Source organism: Salvia miltiorrhiza, chromosome 7 (genome assembly GCF_028751815.1).
Source record: "Salvia miltiorrhiza cultivar Shanhuang (shh) chromosome 7, IMPLAD_Smil_shh, whole genome shotgun sequence".
NCBI lineage: Eukaryota > Viridiplantae > Streptophyta > Magnoliopsida > Lamiales > Lamiaceae > Salvia > Salvia miltiorrhiza.
In genome coordinates this window covers 8,953,756-8,972,574 of record NC_080393.1, presented here as the reverse complement: position 1 = coordinate 8,972,574, position 18,819 = coordinate 8,953,756, and the positions used below count along the sequence as shown (strand labels likewise).

General features: G+C 36.6%; 2 long non-coding RNA genes across 2 annotated transcripts; both read left to right on the top strand.

The window, feature by feature from the left end:
* The first annotated feature begins 7,418 nt into the window (after window positions 1–7,418).
* LOC130992359 (uncharacterized) lies at window positions 7,419–10,031 on the top strand. Its single transcript, XR_009091279.1, has 3 exons — window positions 7,419–7,616; window positions 9,095–9,175; window positions 9,774–10,031. It is a non-coding gene; the product is annotated as an uncharacterized LOC130992359 (long non-coding RNA).
* A 2,123-nt stretch (window positions 10,032–12,154) lies between these two features.
* On the top strand, window positions 12,155–15,367 carry LOC130992360 (uncharacterized). The gene is made up of 4 exons (XR_009091280.1): window positions 12,155–12,678; window positions 12,855–12,940; window positions 13,069–15,098; window positions 15,183–15,367. It is a non-coding gene; the product is annotated as an uncharacterized LOC130992360 (long non-coding RNA).
* Window positions 15,368–18,819: the final 3,452 nt, after the last annotated feature.

Genomic DNA, 18,819 nt, shown 5'->3' with positions numbered 1-18,819 from the left:
ATCTCCTGTGGGTCCAATGCTCAAGACAACATGTCCCATCATATTGAGTGGCTTTCTTCCTTGCTCAATCCTACCACTCGATTGGTAGCACGGGGACTAGGTGCACGATGCCATCCAGTCTAGTAACAACCATAAGGCTTTCATCCTTTCATAGTCTATGAACATGTGTTTGAAAATCTGCTAGGGTATCTCTGTACCACATACTGTACGCCTCGTCCTCGTATCCGATCTTTCCTGAGTTCGATCTCACAACAGTCCACTTTCGTGCAGTGCCAACAGTCCTGGCCAACCTATAAGGAGAACTTAAAGGTGACTCTAGGAACTAACTCTACTTGGCTCCAGCAACAGAAATAAACAAAACATAACTTAGCAAAACTCCTATTAAGTAGTACTGTTATCTTAAAACTCAAGCTCAAAACATCTAAATTCTCATCTCGTCCCGTCTTTACTTAGTAGGGAATCTCTCTAAACAATGATATTAGATCCCTTAATCTAAATCATCGTGACTCAGTAAGACAACTCAACAATTCTCTCTCAAAGCCATCTCCAAAGACTATGGCTCATGATACCTCCTCAAGTACCATTAAGGTTGCGTGAGCAAAACTCGCGTCACAAAATAACTCAACATATCGTACAATATCTCATTGCAGCATGCTAATAACTCATCATTAATCATGCTATTATACTCAAGCTCATAACTCAAACTCATAACTCAAACCAACAAGTACTTAAAGCAATTGCTAATTCTCTCAAGCTTTAGCTCTAAGTTCTCATTTCATCCTTCTACTTAGTAAAAAAAAAAATCTCTCTTAACAATGACATTAGATTCCTTCATCTAAATCATCGTGACTTATCACAACTGCTCAAACAATTCTCATCACAAAACATCTCAAATACATCACATCATAACTCATAATTATGCATCTTCAATCATATAACATCATATGATATAAACGCTCTCATGATTCATCATGTAACGTCAACATATGCTCTTACAACATAATAACTCATTATTAATCATGTTGTCATCCTCAAACTCAAACTATGCATCTTCAAAGCATAACATCATAACTCATCATATAACCTCAACATCGTGCTCTTCAAAATTTAACGTCAAATAAACTTTGAAATTTTACATACCTCGTTGAGCCTGGTGTGATGGTGCGCTGAGCTCACGGTTGTTAATAACTATTAGTCTAGTGACTCATTCTAGACTAAACTCAAGACTTCTAATTCAGAGCTTTCCTTCGCTCTGATACCACTCTGTCACAGCCCGCCCTAACTAGGGATAGTTAGGCCGAGTGATCCACGACTAGGGATGGGGTTAAAGAAGAAGGGGAAGAAAAGGGGCGTCATTTATAGCCGTAAAACTTACTCATCTTAATAAAACTCGTATTTTTTTTTATTCATTAATACTCAATTGAAAACAGTCTATGAAAGACAGCATAAAACTTAATTAATATCATTAATCAAGTTATACATCGTATGAAACCATTCTCTTAAGACTCAAAGTATGACATAACATACTATAACATCAACAACATCTTGCAGCGGAAAGTAGCTAGACATATGTATGAAGACATATTCTAGACAGGTTAACTATTTATTAACAACCCTGGAGACTCCGCTCATTGCAGCACCATCATCACATCAGCTCAACCTGCACATTTAGAAAACATATGCAGGGCTGAGTACAAAAGCACTCAGTGGGCACATATGCCTAGGTATAAAAATACATGCTTCAAAACTATAAATTGTCATGCCATCATAATCAGTACAGCAAGGGAGTTTTTCGCTAAAAAGGCCCAAGCTTACTAAGTTCATTTGTGATTCTTAAAGTTCGTCTGATCAGACTAAGTTCTTTTGTAATCTATCATATCTGAAACTGTGTGCCGGAGAGGTGGCCACCTCTCACGGTCACTTGACCGGCCAACCCGCTAGATGACTCACGGTCACTGGTGTACACTAGCCCTGGCAGGATAGCTATCAACTGCTCAGGACCCGAATTCGATTGCATCATTGGCAAAGCCAAAGCAGATAGATATCATACTAAAATTTAAACATTTTATGGCAAGACAATACTTGAAATAACTTTAACTCAAATATTTTGTAACGAAATAACTTGCTCAAATGTAACATTAAACTCATTTGATAGATATATATAAAACTGAAATTAACAGTTAAATCATCTCATGCATTCATTCGTATAAGAGGCCTACGACACGCAGGGGATCTCTATATACGTATAGTAAAAGTAATGCCCACCTCGTTGTGTCTCTGTATCAATGAGTAACGTCACTCTCTCCCTCAAGTCGTTACTTCCCAAAAGGACCTTCATCGTTATGAAGAATTGGTGAGAAGTTATAAAAGAAACCTCGATTAATAATCTAATCTCTTTTATGAAACATTAGTATCTCTAATGTTCATCTCTCTTGATTGTTAATCAATATAACAATTATTATCTCTCGTCATTACTCATTAATTATAACATCCTTATGTTATAATTAGCAGCGCTTCAATTAAAAGAAATATTTAACACATCGAAAAGTCCACTTTCTTAGCAGATCTATTCGCTCTCATCTCGTCTAATTAACCGATTAGAAAGTTAAACTTTCCATTAGGCATGTATTTGAGTCACGGGTCAACAAGAATTGACTATGCTCAAATTCTAATTTCACTAAAAATTTCGGCATGACCTATTCATATATAATGTCAGCCACGAGATTTCAACGCGTGAATCTCACTACGTGAACTCGTCTCTCGACTCAAAACTTAACATCTTGACATCTTTTCAACGCAAACCAAACAATTCAAAATCATCAAAACTCTTTATCAGTAAACTATCATTTATACTCGACACCAATTGTTCGAGTGTCAGATACCAACATTTATGTGCGTTAATCATAACTCTCACAACTCACACCATTTAGTCATATCGTATCATCCATCAAAACAAATATAATCAAGTTGTTTTCTAGAAAGTTTTGCTGTTTTTGTGTCATCTTTAAAAATTCATAACAACCAACTCAATCATCATAAACTATCATACCAATTGATCTCAAAAACTTCATGAAGTGTAGTTCACTCTAAAAATGGTAGTTAACCAAAAAGGTTAAAGGTTTTTGGAGATATTGCTCTTTTAGTGCAGGCTGTCAAAGATTGACAGTTTCTGCCAATTTTGTTTAGGCCATTAGAAACCAAGGCAAACCTTAATAAAATTCCATCAAATTTAATCATCCAAAACTAAAGGTATCCTTGAAGATTTGGTTAAATTTTCACAAGAGAAAACGTTCATATGATCTGCCAAATAAACAATGAAACTCATACACTTTTACTGTTGGACAAATATGACAGCAGAACAGGGCATTTTTGAAATAATAAACTGCTCTGTTTCAGAGGTCATAAAAATCGAAATCTTATGTTTTTAGAAAATTATTGAAGTCTAGTTTCGTTTAAAAAAAACGGTGATGCAAAATCCTTCATGGATTAATAGATATAAACGTTTTTGTGAAGTCTACCAATAGTTGACAGATTCTGTCAAGGATTTTTCAAAATATCTTTAAAATAGCAAACATCATCCAAAAGACATGAAATTTTGCAGAAACGAAATACACATATCATAGATAAACATACTAAAATTTCAGAGCCATCAAGCAATGAAAACTCATCGAAACATAAGCTTGAAACTGCTGTAAAATTTTGACAGAATTCCAGTTTTAATCTCGTTCAACAATTATCATCCATAAATTGTAAATCAATTAGCATGCTCATGTGATATCGTAGAACACATATACGCAATAATATTCATTATGCAACGTCTCAAACTTCACGAATTTAAATAATCATACTCTAAAAATTTATACAATTTTCGTGCTTGGAAAAATACGAATTTAATATATATCGATTCTAGCATACCCCTAAGCACAAATATCAAGTCAAAACGATCAAACAAAAATCGAAAGACAAGCTAATATGTGAAAAACGGGGCTGCCCTCATGGGTTTCATAGCTACGGTTCGTTCCGTTCTTACTCCCTTCATTAAACATGCTCAACATCTACCCAAGAACAACATACTAAAATTTCACGACGATCCGACGTCGTTTCAAAATAAAGTCGAGAATCGACGTTTTTCGACGTCGACGAAAATCGAAAAGAAAACCATCAAAACGTAGGTAGAGATCTTACCTACTTAGATACGTGATCGAAAAGATGATCGGCGCTCGTCTCGGTGCTCAAATCGGAAGTCAAAAGCTCTAAGCTAATGTTTTCGTATATTTTCATATATCGATTCGTAAGACCAAGCTCCCTTATTTATAAGCGAAGAAGACAATTCTAAATTGTCTTGTCTTCCTTAGTCAACAATTACGACTAAGGAATTCACACTTGAGTCAACAATTACGACTAAGGAATTCACACTTGAACTGTCTTACTTAGTATTAGAATATATCAAATATATCCTAATCTAGTCCATAATATCTTTCAGTTTTGGTGGGGTAGCCTTAGATATTTAAGATATTAACCCGTTAGTCGTTAAATATCCCGTTTCGTCTCGTTTTAACGACTAATTACCCACATTCTTCGTTACTCACCCTCTTAACTCCTACTCACTTTCATTACACTCGTAATTCTATATAAATATAGAAAACGCAAGCTCGTTCTCGAAATTCTGATAAACGAGCTCGGTTCGTTTATCGAGAAATCCCGATTTACTATTCACTCGTCGTCCAAAAATAAAAACTTTCATTATTGGACTCGTATCGAAAAATTAAGAATATTTCTCGACGACGTGCACATAAGATTTTGAAAGTCGACAAAAAGACGAAATAGCAGTATTTTACTATTCATCGTTAAAAGTCAAAATTTTGAAAAACGTCTTAACGGACTCAGATCTCACTTCCGAGTTCATCATTCTCATTCAAATAATTATCTCGAATTATTCAAATACTCAAACTCAAATACGGATATAAAATCTCACATCATTCTCACATCATCGAAAGAACATCTCAACATCTTAAAAAAAAATAACAAGAAAACTTCATATAACTCCTCATCTCTTTACAAAGTAAATCAAACAAGGGATCTAAACCCTAATTACTCAAACTCAAGAAATTAAACACGTCATCAAAAGCCCGGGTATTACATAATAATATAATTTCCGGCGAGAAGAGATGCAACTGAGAGCATGAGTGTCAGAAGCTTTAAGAGGAAGAAAATGCTCAGAAAGAAAGAAAAGAAAGGCACAATCTGATGAACAAAACAAAAATAGAGAGACAAGCTAAATAACAGCAACAACATCCAAAGTAAAAATAAAAATAGCATAACTTGTGATTATCCCTTTCATCGGTCAAGTTTCTCACTTTTCATGCATTTCAGATTTGCAGCCAGATTTTTAAAATATTTTACCGCTCAATAGTGAAGAGGACAGATTTTATTTTATTTTTTATTTTTTGGCATGCGGATATACCCTAATACTCGCGTCGGGTAATATAGCATCTGGAAACTACAACAAACACCGCCAACCGCCAACCGCACAACGGGCGCGTGCACTGTACACACTCCAGTTACGTGCGCTGGGGTGTGATTCTACTCACATGCGCTCATTGGCGGATCCAGCTTATATAATGGGGGTGCAGTTGCATCCCAAAAAAAAAAATATAGTAGTATTAATATTTATATGTAAATTATTTGAGATTTAGTTTTTGCACCCCCAATTAAAAATATAATCTTAAAGAAAAATATAAGTTCAACTTAAAAACAAACTCTAAGCTTCAAAATTAAACAATATTTTGGGTATATTTATTTTTATCATTAAATATTTTTTTATATTTATGATCATTTAATTATTTATCACACCTCTAATTTGAAAATTCTGAATCCGTCACTGCATGCGCGTCGTCCTTCAGGCTGCTACCCCCCTGCAAAGTTAATTGCCAGCCCAAAACAACACCTCTATAGTGGTTCGATCTCCCATTCACATTAACTACTGTCCCAAATTTGAGAATCATAGTGGGTGCTCTTAGGGTATGCAACATGTTCCGTCAGATCGGGATCGGGTACATTTTGGAGGTTATTTTCAAGGTTTGATATTTGTAAATTTTTTATAGGGTATCCAATCCGACCCGAATTGACACTCCTACTCTGAATCATGAACCCGGCCAAAAAAAGATCACTGCACATTAGTTTTGTCATCGATAAAATTTAAATGTATATACTATAAATTTATAAAACATATTGAAAACCAAAATTCGGTTAAAATTCATAAAATTTTTATCCGTTAACCCCTATAATCATGTGGATTCAATATATTTACATAGTTGACACATACCATACTGCTAGAGTGCTAGTATTACGATGTCATGTCAAAGTAATTAAACACGTGATCATATTTATTTATTTTTGCGTGATCATGTTTGCATAATAAAAAAATTGTTAGGAGATAGATAGGCTGGGCTTGGCTGTCAATTATTAGGCTATGGGCCTACCTTTCTGCACTACCCCGAAACTACTAGCTCAGTCCAACCCTAATTCGAAACTTCTAATTATATGCTCTGCAAAACCTTCTTCTAGAAAAATTCTCCCCCTACCAAATTTATTTCATCTAATATCTAGATCTCATACTTACAATACATTCTCTCAAAAAACAAAACAAACCAACCAACTCTTTAACAATGTCTTAATTTTGGTGGTGAATTTGATTTATGTTCTTTGTTTTTGCTCATTTTCATATTCTTTATTAACTTAGATAAACATTTTTTCCTACCCAAATGTTGATATTTTGATAGAAAAAGATTAGGCCTAAATAGGGGTGAGCTATTTTTAATTCTAACCCAAAAATTAACCGTGCCAAAATTAATTCGAAATATAAATTCGATTTGATTAATTTCTTTTAAGTTTGATTCGATTTATGTAATAAGTTTTAGAAAATTCAGTAATTCAGTTTAGTTACAATTTTACATATAAAGTACCGAAGAACATAGAACCAAACCGAAATTATAAGAATGTGGTGATGGAGATGAAGAGGCTGAAGAAGGATGTGGTGAGGTTGTATTAGGGATGTCAATTCAACCTGAAACTCGTTGTAACACCCCGTTATTTCTTAGCTAAATTTAGAAGTATTTTGAACTTAGAAGTCAGGATGATTCACGCCGGATATAAAGAAAATGAATTTATTTTAATTCCAACAAAAGTGTTTTAAAAAAAAAAACATTTGTAAATTTAGTTATTAAATTTATGTGCGTCGCATATTTATTTAATTTAGCATTCAAAGTATTTTCACGAGCTTTTATTTAAGCAAACACTGAATGATTATTACAGTTTTCATAGTACAACCTGTAAGACTTTTTATTTTATTTTATTTTATTTTATTTTATTTTTATTCCCACACCTACTCCCTCACCTAACATACGCCACCTACCCCTTAAAATAAGCTCCCACCTACTCCCTCATTTTTTCAAACTTAACATCACATACCCTCAAAGACCTCTTGCACACTTCACACCATTGGACAAATTCAAAGTTTACTTCAGCTAAAATCTTCTTTCTTTCGTTCACACAAATTATCCTTGCAAGAAAAAGAACTCAAGCTTAAGAGATTACAACATCCAAAACTATTCAAGGTTTAACTCTTTAAACTCCATTATTTGTGTTGCTGCATGTTTAAAGCATTCATTTTTATGTTTCATACTTAAAACATTCGAACTTTTTCCCAAACAGAGAGACACAAACACACATTCATTTCATCATCCCATCGATATATATATATATGCATATGTGTATTTCAATATAATAATATGATGTTTATACATAAGAACAATGTGTGAATATATATATATATATATATATATATATGTTTACATACAAGGCATGAGTCTGTATTTGAAAGAAAAGAGAAGAAGTAGAACTATGTTTTTCCCTTTTGTTGTTGGTATCGTATGTGTGGTGGGCCGAGTCGAGCGGCGTCGGGATGGCGGCGAGCTCGCTGCCGGCCATCCGGCCAAGGGTAGGAGAGGGAGGCCGCGGCACGGCGGCTCTGCCCGCTGCTGTCGGGCCGAGGACGGAGAGAGAGAGGGGGGTGGAGAGAGATGGGCGGCTGTGGGTTCAGCGGAGGGAGGCAGGGCACGGCGGCGGTGCCGCTGCTGCCCGGCCACGGCTGGAGAGAGAGAGGTGGTCTGGTCCGGGCTGATTTGCGTCGAGGTCAGGACGGCGGCAGCTATGGGTTGTTGTCGCCGAGCGAGAGGCCGAGGGAGGCGGCGGCGTTTTCGTCGTCGCCAAGGAGGAGAGAGAACAGAGGGAGATCGACGGGTGGCTAGGTCAGAGGGAGATGAGGCCGGTCGCCGGCTGTCTCGCCGGAAGGAGCCGCGGCCGTGAAATGTGACCGAGAGAGAGAGTGATATTGTAGTTGTTTGTGTATGTGTGTGAGCGGCTGAGAGGGGGGAAAGAAAAGGGAGAAGAGGCTAGGTGTTGGGCTAGGGCTTGTTTGGGGTGGGCTTGAGTGTTGGGCTTTAGGTTTGGGTTTAGAGTGGGCTCGAGTCATGGGCCGAATTTCAATTAGTCATGGGCCGAATTTCAATTAGTTTTGGGCCGAGTCATGGGCCGAATTTTTATGAGTATTTGGGCTGAGATTTTTATTTATTTTTATTTCAGTTGGGCCTTTAATTATTAAATCTATTGGGCCTTTATTAATTTATTTAATTGGGCTGTGCAGTTTCTTTATTTAAAATGGATTACATTATTTAATTAATTAGACTTATTAAGTTTGATTAATTATTTTCAAAGACTAGTTTTCATAATAATATTAAATTATTATTATGTGCATATTATAAGTAATTACTTATTATATGTTAAGCATGACATGAAATTGCATTATATTTTGCAATAAAAAGTATTTATGATTTAATTGGTTTTATTTATAATTCCAATTATTAAAGAAAGATGAGTAAGAATATTGTTGGTGTTCTTAACTCAAGAGAAATGTTTTCAATTATTTATTTATTAAATTTTGAAAACCCGGCTAAGTGAATTATAGAATATTAAGCACTACACCATGACGTAAGATTAGCTTCACGAGACCTATTAAGAATAGAATTTCTTGTAGGCTTTGTGACCAGGGGGATTAGCGCTGCTTTCCCAAGACAGGTTTATATGTGATTATGATCTTCAGGCTTTGCCTAACCAGGTGGGCTTACTTTCCAAATGTATAAAGTATGATTGAGTTATTAAGCTCTAAATGTTTCAATGATATGCAAATTGTTTATTCAATAAAATGAAAACTGTTTATCCAATAAAATATTTTGTGCACTCTGCTCCGTTTAAGGCTCGCAACAATGAATCGATCGAGGTTCTCTCTTGACCTAACACGTTATTTGAGAATTGTGTACACCTATTAGATGACTCGGTGGGTTGATCTCCATTCGGGCACTAATCATGTATGAGGCGTTATAAGGGTGCTCGACGGGATGTGTTCCGGAGCATTGGGTCCCAAATGGGAGCTTGGCTGGGTTACGCCCTCAGTCCAAGTAAAGCAGGAGTAATGGATCCGTCGGTGGCTAAAAGGTCCGGGATCACAGCGAGTAACGGAAAGGGAGTGTGACATGTGCGCACAAATGAAAGAAAATATTTTAACATGCTTAGAAGTTATTTCATTTTAAAACCTTCTAAGTTATGTAAATTATGATTGGATAAACTGCCTTTAAGAAAATATGAAATGTTTATGAAAATGCATGCCCACTAAGTACATTAGTACTTAGCCCAAAAATACTTTCAAATGTTTTCAGGTTGGCTGGCCGGTGCTGACGGGACGGAGCTGAGACTAGAGATAAATTCCTATGTTAGACTTCCGCTGTAGCAATTACTCTTATACATCTTTTGTTTTCTCAACTTAAGATGACTTCATTTGAGCTTCAATTTAAAATTTATAGTTTTATGTTAATGAACGTCGGTTGTCAGAAGCATGAAACAAAACTTGTGATCCAAAGGGGCCTAGCCTGACTTTCTATCCTATTTCGGGTTTTAACAAGGTTGTTCCTTGTTTATTTCTATGAATTAGTTGCACCTCGATTATATTTATTCCTTCAAGAATTGGGGTGTGACACTCGTGGACCGGTCCGATTAACTCGTCAATTCGAGAGGGTTAGGGCTGAAAATTTTCAATCCAATAAAAATTACAATCCGATTAGCCTGTAGCTGAATAGCCCTGCACCCGATAGGGTCGGCCCGAAATTAACCCGAAACTCTATAGGGTTGACTCGAAAATAATGTGTTTGTTTGATTAACCCGACGGAGGTGGAGAAAGGGGGAGAGCTGACGGGGAGGGGGAAGAGGGACGTGGGAGGGGGAGGGTGACGTGGAAGGGGTGTGTGTGGGTGTGATTTGGCATCTCTGATGCCACATTAGCATTCCGGCTGCCAACTCAAATTTAATTTGGCCGGAAAATTATTCCGGACGGACATTGCTATTAATTGAAACGTCGTTAAAAATTTTGTTACATTAAAAAAATTATCAAAAACTATATTTTGGTATAAAGTGTGGTATTTTCATGTAATTTGCCCTATTATTTATTATGTAAGTCGATGTTGAAATATTATTTTGGTATAATTTTTTTTTTTGAATAATTTTTTTAACCCAACAAGTCCGATGGGCTAGCCCGAAACCCGAACATTTAGGGTTATGAGTGAAAATTTATAATCAAAAAAAAAAATTTAACCCGATTAGTAGTGCTACAACAGTACATAATTTGTAGTTCTCTACGGATCTTCTCCCCATATATATAGGGGTGGGCTACCGTGAGAGTACATCTTAAAATAAGAAATAAGAGCAATTTTTAATGTATGAATTTTATGTAGAACACGTATGAATTCGCTGTATAAAGGTATGAATTGTGGAAAATAAATTTTTGCTACCTTTGGGATTCGAACTCAGGACCATAAATCCATCCAACAGGATTACGAATCAACCGTAGATCTTGATGATCTAAGGGCTGAAAATGATTCTTATTTTATATCTTAAGAAATGCTCTTATTTTAGCCCTTCTCTACCCCCTATTTTTCGTGTAACATGAGTACAATGAATAAGACATATAATACTAATGAACAAGACGTATATCTAACGAACAAGATGTATATACTGATGAAAAATAAAATTTAAAAAATTGGTAATGAATAAGACATATATACTTATGAACAAGGCAGTGTACACTGATGAACAATGCAGTATATGCTGATGAATAACAAAATTTAAAATATTCTGCTCCCTCCAGGATTCGAACCCTGTGAAAAAAAATCACCCTCCAGATACAATATCAGCCATAGGATTGATAAAATAAACGCACCAGATCGTGCCCTAGATCTCACTAAAATTAGGGGGTCTCATTGGAGTGGCCCCCTATATATATATATATATATATATATATATATATATATATATATATAGTGAGATCCCCTAATTTAAAATCACCGCTCCAATGAGACCCTCTAATTTTAGTGAGATCTAGGGCACGATCTGGTGCGTTTATTTCATCAATCTTATGGCTGATATTGTATCTGGAGGGTGATTTTTTTTTCGCAGGGTTCGAATCTTAGATGGAGCAGAATATTTTAAATTTTGTTATTCATCAGTATATACGGCCCTGTTCATCAGTATATATGTCTTATTCATTACGAATTTTTTATCAGTATATACATCTTGTTCATTAGATATACGTTTTGTTCATTAGTATTATATGTCTTATTCATTGTCCTAGTGTTTCACGAAAATTATGGGGTCTCACTGGAGCGCGCCCCTAATGACTAAAATAAGAGCATTTCTTAAGATATAAATAAGAATTATTTTCAACCCTTAGATCATCAAGATCTATGATTGATTCGTAATCCTGTTAGATGGATTTATGGTCCTGAGTTCAAATCTCAAAGGTAGCAAAATTTTTTTTCACAATTCATATCTTTATACAGTGAATTCATACGTGTTCTACATAAAATTCATACATTAAAAATTGCTCTTATTTCTTATTTTAAGATGTGCTCTCACGGTAGCCCATCCATATATATATATATATATATATAGATATATATATATATATAGGGTCGCATTCTATGGAGACCACTTCTTATATAGAGAATGAAGACCAAATCAAGGCCATTCATCTCAATCCAATCAATGATCCAGATTATTTCCTGATTTGATTTTTCATGTAATTAAATAATGGTTAATTACATTTATTTAATCCAAAAAGGGCAAAAATGTCCACTCAAATCCACGAATTATGGCATCTGGTTGAACAAATCCCGAAAATTACTCTCTTCCAATTCTGGGACCTGATCCGTCAATGAACATAATAATAGGTGAACATTAGTATGTTCATTTGTTTTCCTATGAACATATTGATGAACATTAGTATGTTCATTTGTTTTTCTACGAACATTATCATGTTCATTTATTTTTCAACGAACACAGTACAAAAAAATCGATAAACATTTATTTTTTTTCTACAAACACACTACGATTCGCCACCCCACCACGCTTCACGCCTCACGCCCCCACGCGGCCACGCCTCAGCCCACTCCACCGCGCCTGGAGGCTGGAAGTTCTGCTGCTGCTTTCACTCCCACCCTCGCCGCCCTGCTACTAATCAGCGCCGCCGCAGCGCCGCTGCCCGCCTGCTTTCACTCCACCACCGTCTAGCAGGTTAGTATTTCACCATTTTTTCATTTTTTTCGATTGTACTAGATAAATGGCGAAAATAGCTTTCACTCCACCACCGCCCTGCTTTGTGTTAGTGTAGGAAAATAGCTTGAAAATATGCTCTAAAAATTTGTTTAAGTATTTTCTGGATTTAAGAATAGCTTGAATCTGTTGTGCAGATATTTCAAGGTTTTGGCAGCGAGATTTTGTGTTTTGGGCAGAAATTAAAGTCTCCACAATAGATTCTTCAGCAGCTAGTTGTAATGTAAGTGTTGTATATGAATGAGATTTCAAATATTTTGTACTGTAATTTACTGTTTAACTTTATATATATATATATATATATATATATATATATATTTATTTATTTATTTATGTTGATTTATTTTGTAGATGTCTCACAATGATATTGAAACGATTGGAGATACAAATGATGATGGGGATACACATGATGGAGATACACAAGGAGTTGGAACCGGGGATACACCTGATAATGGAGATCCTGCAGCTTCCCAACCCTCTGAAGCTAAGAAACGGAAAACCATGGAGAAAAGGTCAGATGTTTGGAAAAATTTTAAGGCTTTTGAAGATAAAAATAAGACTCCAAAAGCTAAGTGTATCCATTGTGGGAAGACTTTTTGTGCTAGCACTAGGAATGGCACCTCAACTCTTAAAAACCACATGAACAAATGCAAGAAAACTCATGCAAGCGTAGATCTTAAGCAATCACAATTGATTTTACCATCTGGGTAAAATTCAAATCTTAGTTCTTGGAATTTTGACCAAGAAGAGGTTAGGGATGCCTTAGCTTACATGATTGTTGTTGATGAGCAGCCATTTAAGTATGTGGAACGAGAGGGATTTCAACACTTTGTTTCTAAGGCTTGCCCAAGAATTAAGATTCCATCTAGATGGACTGTTTCACGTGATTGCTTTAAGTTGTATGAGAATGAAAAGAACTTGCTCATGGCACGGATACATGGATATCTACTAAGAAAGAGAATTACATGTGTTTGACTGCGCATTACATTGATAGTGATTGGAAATTGCACAAAAAGATTGTCAATTTTTGTCCAATTTCTAGTCACAGGGGTAGAGACATTGGTTGGGAAATTGAGAAATGCTTGCATGATTGGGGATTGGAGAGGGTGTTCACTGTTACAGTTGATAATGCTTCCTCAAATGATGTTGCAATTACTTATTTGAAAGAAATTGTTAGTCAATGGAGGGAAAACATTAGAAATTGTGATCATATGCATATGAGATGTATGGCTCATGTATTTAATTTAGTGGTGCAAGATGGTCTTAAACAGATTGGGTCTTCTGTGAAAAAGATTAGACATGCTGTTCGGTTTGTTAGACATTCTGGTGCTAGATTGCTTAAGTTCAAGGAATGTTGTGAGCTTGAAAAAATTACAAGTAAGAGTTTGTTGTGTTTAGATGTTCCTACTCGATGGAACTCCACATACTTGATGTTGGAGGCTACAATAACATTTGAGAAAGCATTTGCTAGATTTGATGTGTTAGACCCGACATATGGAATTGATCTTGCATGTGAGGATGGAGGGGGGGGTGCCTAATAAGTATGATTGGATGAAAGCAAGAAAGATGCTCAATTTTTTGAAAATCTTTTATGAGATAACTTGCAAGATTTCTGGATCATTGTATGTTACATCTAACTTGTTTCTCCATGAGATTTATAAGGTGCAAATTTTGTTGAATGCTTTTATACTTGGCAAAGATGAAGAACTAAGCAAGATGGCAACAAATATGAAAGAAAAGTTTGACAAGTATTGGGGACATCCAAAGAAGATGAATAAATTGGTTTTCATTGCTGTTGTTGTTGATCCTCGATATAAAATGAAATGGGTGAAACTTGCTTTGAGGGGTGTGTATGGTGATGAGTTGGGTGATTATATGGTAAAAGAAGTTGAAGATGAATTGGTTGCTATGTGTGGTGATTACAAGCAACCAATTGTTACAGAAAATATTGATGAGCATAGAGAAATTGAGTTGCCAAGTGTTGAAGTTGATGATAGTGAGACAATAAAGAATGCGATGAAAATGTTTGGGGGATATATACCAAACATTTCACCATAAGGATGGTAATGATTTTCATAAGTATCTTAAGGAAAATACTGAGAATGGTGGGCCAAAATTTGACATTTTATCATGGTGGAAAACAAATGAATCTAAATATCCCGTTCTCTCCCAAGTGGCTCGTGATGTTTTGGCAGTACCCGTCTCAACTGTAGCATCAGAGGCAGCATTTAGCACTGGAGGACGAGTACTTGACCCTTTTAGGAGTTCGTTAAGTCCTAAAGTTGTGGAGGTTCTCATTTGTGGTCAAGATTGGCTTCGCAATTCTCCTACCGCAGTTGATGTTGAGGAACTTTATGAAGATGTCCAAAAAATTGAACAAGGTATATCAAAATTTAAACTACATTTTTTATATGCTTTCAATTTTATGATATACAACTAATTTGTATTATTGTTAATTTTTGTAGGCATGCAAAATTTGGTAGTGCAAGCCCAACAAATTAATCAATCTCCATTATTTGTTGGGACTTGAAAGCTATTGAAGATGATTAGACGAATGTTTATTGATTTTGAGTTTTGTGGTTTTGTGAACATTGAAATTATGGACTCTTTCCTTTATCATTTGATGCTAATTTGTTGTTGATTTGATGGATATTTAGAAACTCTTTAGTTTGTTTGACTCAACCTAGAACACCTCTAGTTTGACTTGCAATAGAACAAGGACATCCTAGTGATGGTAAGTTGACCCAGTGTCATCTCTCAAGGAAGATCTTTAAGGGCTTTTAATTATGTCACAAGAAAGCAGTAAAAGTTGAGATTATTAACTAAAACTTGGAAAGTAAATTTACGTGAAATTAAACTTAACTAGGCAAAAAGGAATTATTAACTAATGCTTGTAATTTAAGCTTAACTAAAAACTTAATCTTAAAATTATCTAGGCGAATTAAACTATTAAACCCTAGGCAAGAATTTAAAGAACTTAAATTAAAGAATTAACTAGACAAATCAAATTTAAATAACTTTGATTAAAACTTCTAATCTAATCTAACTAGGCAGAAACTAAATTGCATAATTTAAAGAAAGCATCATAAAAACGCATAAGTAAATTTGCAGAATTTAAAGAAAGCATAAGTAAAAGCAAATAAATAAACTTGATTAAAGAAATACCGTAAATTCGTCTCGAGAAGTAATCTGTCACGTAATTACAACTCTAAACAGGAACTAATCTAAAATATGAATTAAAAGAACTATATTAAACTAACTAAGAACAGAAATCGAAACTAGAACTATGAAAGCAATAAACCTAAGCCTTAGCTAACTTGGCGAAAACTAAAGATTAGGGCACGGAATTGATTGGATTCTTTACAATGAAAAGTATGGCCCTTTTTATAGGCTTCAAATCCCTATGGATCACCATGGAAGTTGCCATGCAAAGTAGAATTCTAAAAGGAATAGAATCGTGCAAAATAAGGCAATTTCCAGCTGGCGTGCTCTGCAAGTCATCTCCATTCTGGCCGAATACTCAGCTCTCGCCAGAGGAACGGATGTTGTCATAGAAATGGATTTTGCCAGAGGAATGAACCTCCTCTGGCGGTCCGCGGATTTCTCTGGCTTCCCATTTCGCTGCTCTGGCATGCGATTTCTCTGACTTAGCGAGTTCTCTGACTTAGCGAGTTCTCTGCTCTGTCTGAGACGATTTCTCTGCTCTGGTCTGGTCTGGCGTAAAAACGCCATTTTTAGCCAAAAATCCCCAAAATTATACTCTTCCACCATTAAAACCTAAATCTCCTGAAAAGCATCAAATACACCATAAAACGCACCAATTTCCAGAAGATTTATCTTACAATGAACACATTCAAACCCCTAAAATTAGAACAATTAAGCATAAATCATTGTTGGCTATGGATGTTCTAGTATTTATTTTGGTGAGTGTGATGAATGGATTCAATACTTATGCAAATTTTAATTATTAGGTTGTTATATATACATGTATGTTCTTGAAATGATTAAATGAAAGATGGATAATGATAAAATATGTAAAAAAAAAAATTGAGCAGATTTTTTTAATTTTACTACTCCCTCCGTCCGCGAATTAAAGCCCCATTTGGAGTTGGGCACGGAGCTTAAGAAAGCTGAAAAAGGTGTTGTTGGTAAAAGATAAGGGTAGTTGTTTACTTTTTGCTAATCTTTACTTAAGAGAATGCTTTTACTTTATTGACTTTAAGCTTTCCATTTAATTTTATGTTTCAATTTAAGTCTTAATTTTATGTTTCATTGATTAATTAATTTTTACTTTGTGGAATTCGAAACTGAATTCAATTTTAATAGGCAGAAATGTTCAGAGAGATGGAAGCCGGCCATCAGAATCATAGTCCGGTGATTCAGAGAGAGGGAGGCGCGGCGGCTCAGTTTCTGGCAGCAACCACGGCGCCGCTTCAGATACCGGCGACATCTGCTCCGATTCAGAGAGAGAGAGGCGAGACACTTCAGTATCCGGCAGCAACCACGGCGCCGCTTCAGCTACTGGCGACATCTGCTCCGATTCAGAGAGAGGGAGACGAGCCGCTTCAGTATCCGGTAGCAACCGCGGCGCCGCTTCAGATACCGGCGACATTTGCTCCGATTCAGAGAGAGGGAGACGAGACACTTCAGTATCCGACAGCGTTTTTCTCTGATTCAGAGATAGAAAGGTGCGGCGGCTCGGTTTCAGCCAGCAACCACGGCGCCAATTCACAGAGATCAGAGGTCGGGGTTTTCGGCACAATCGATTCAGTTTCAAAGGGATGATCCATGGAGTAACACAACAATGGTAGATTTAGGAAGAACAAGAGAGAGACGATGCAAAGAGAGACGATCCATGGAGTAACACAACAATCGATTCAGCTTCAGTTGGGATTGCTCTAATAATTTAGGGTTTGGTAGAGAGAGAGAGAGGCGACTGCGAAATGAATTGGAATTCTCTAGAATTCCATTTGAGAGAGAAAGACTAAATTAATAGACATAAATTTATTTTGCATTAATTAAGGATGAATACTTAAATCTATAATTAAGTAGGTTAAAAAATGAGAATGGATAATTAATGGCAAAAGGTAGTTATTTTAGATAAAGTAGGAGGGTAAAATGGTACAAAAAGGCAAATGGGGCTTTAATTCGCGGACAAATATTTAGAGGCAAATGGGGCTTTAATTCGCGGACGGAGGGAGTATTTTTTTTTTGGATTTTTCGGATTTTTTTGATTTTGTTTCAGAATTTTCGGTTTTTTCGGTTTTTTTTGGGTTTTTTCGGGTTAATTCGGTTTTTCGGTTCGGTTCGGTTTTGATTAAAAAAATTTCGGTTAATTCGGTTCGAGTTGTTCGGTTCGGTTTAGTTTTTTTTTTCCTAATCGAAAAAAATATGGTTTGGTTTGGTTTTACCAAAAACCGAACCATATAACCGAACGCTCACCCCTAACTACGAACACACTACAAACATGACAATGAACATTATAATGTTCGTTATATTTTTCTACGAACACAGTACAAAAATATCGATGAACAAGGGCGATAGGCGGCGTCCTCACCGGAAGAGCAAGGGCGGCGACGGCGATGTAAGATCTGAAAAAGGGAGGCGGCGGCTGGGCGGATTTGCGGTCGTTGCTGCCGCCGATCGAAGTACAGATGGGTGCATGAACTAGCGGAGCAGAGGAGGAGGCGCCCACGACGATTGGGGAGGCGGAACAGAGGAGGAAGCGGCAGAGCAACAAGGAAGAGAGATGGGGGCGATTGGGGAGGCGGAGGAGCAGAAGCAGGAGAGATGGAGGCGATTGGGAAGGTGGCGGGGAGGGAGGGGCGGAGCAGCAGCAGGAGAGATGGAGGCGATTGGGAAGGTGGCGGGGAAGGAGGAGGAGGCGGGAGCAGGAGAAGAGAGAGGGGGGAGGAGGGGAGCAGAAGGGGATTGGGGGAGGCGGGGGGGAGGGGGGGAGGAGGGGAGGGGGGGGGAGGGGGAGGAGGAGGAGAGTGATTGAGAGAGAGAGATAGAGAGAGAGCGTGAATGAGAGAGAGTGAGTGAGATTAGGGTTAAATAGAAAATGACATGCTTAACCTTTTGATTATAAAATAAATGAAA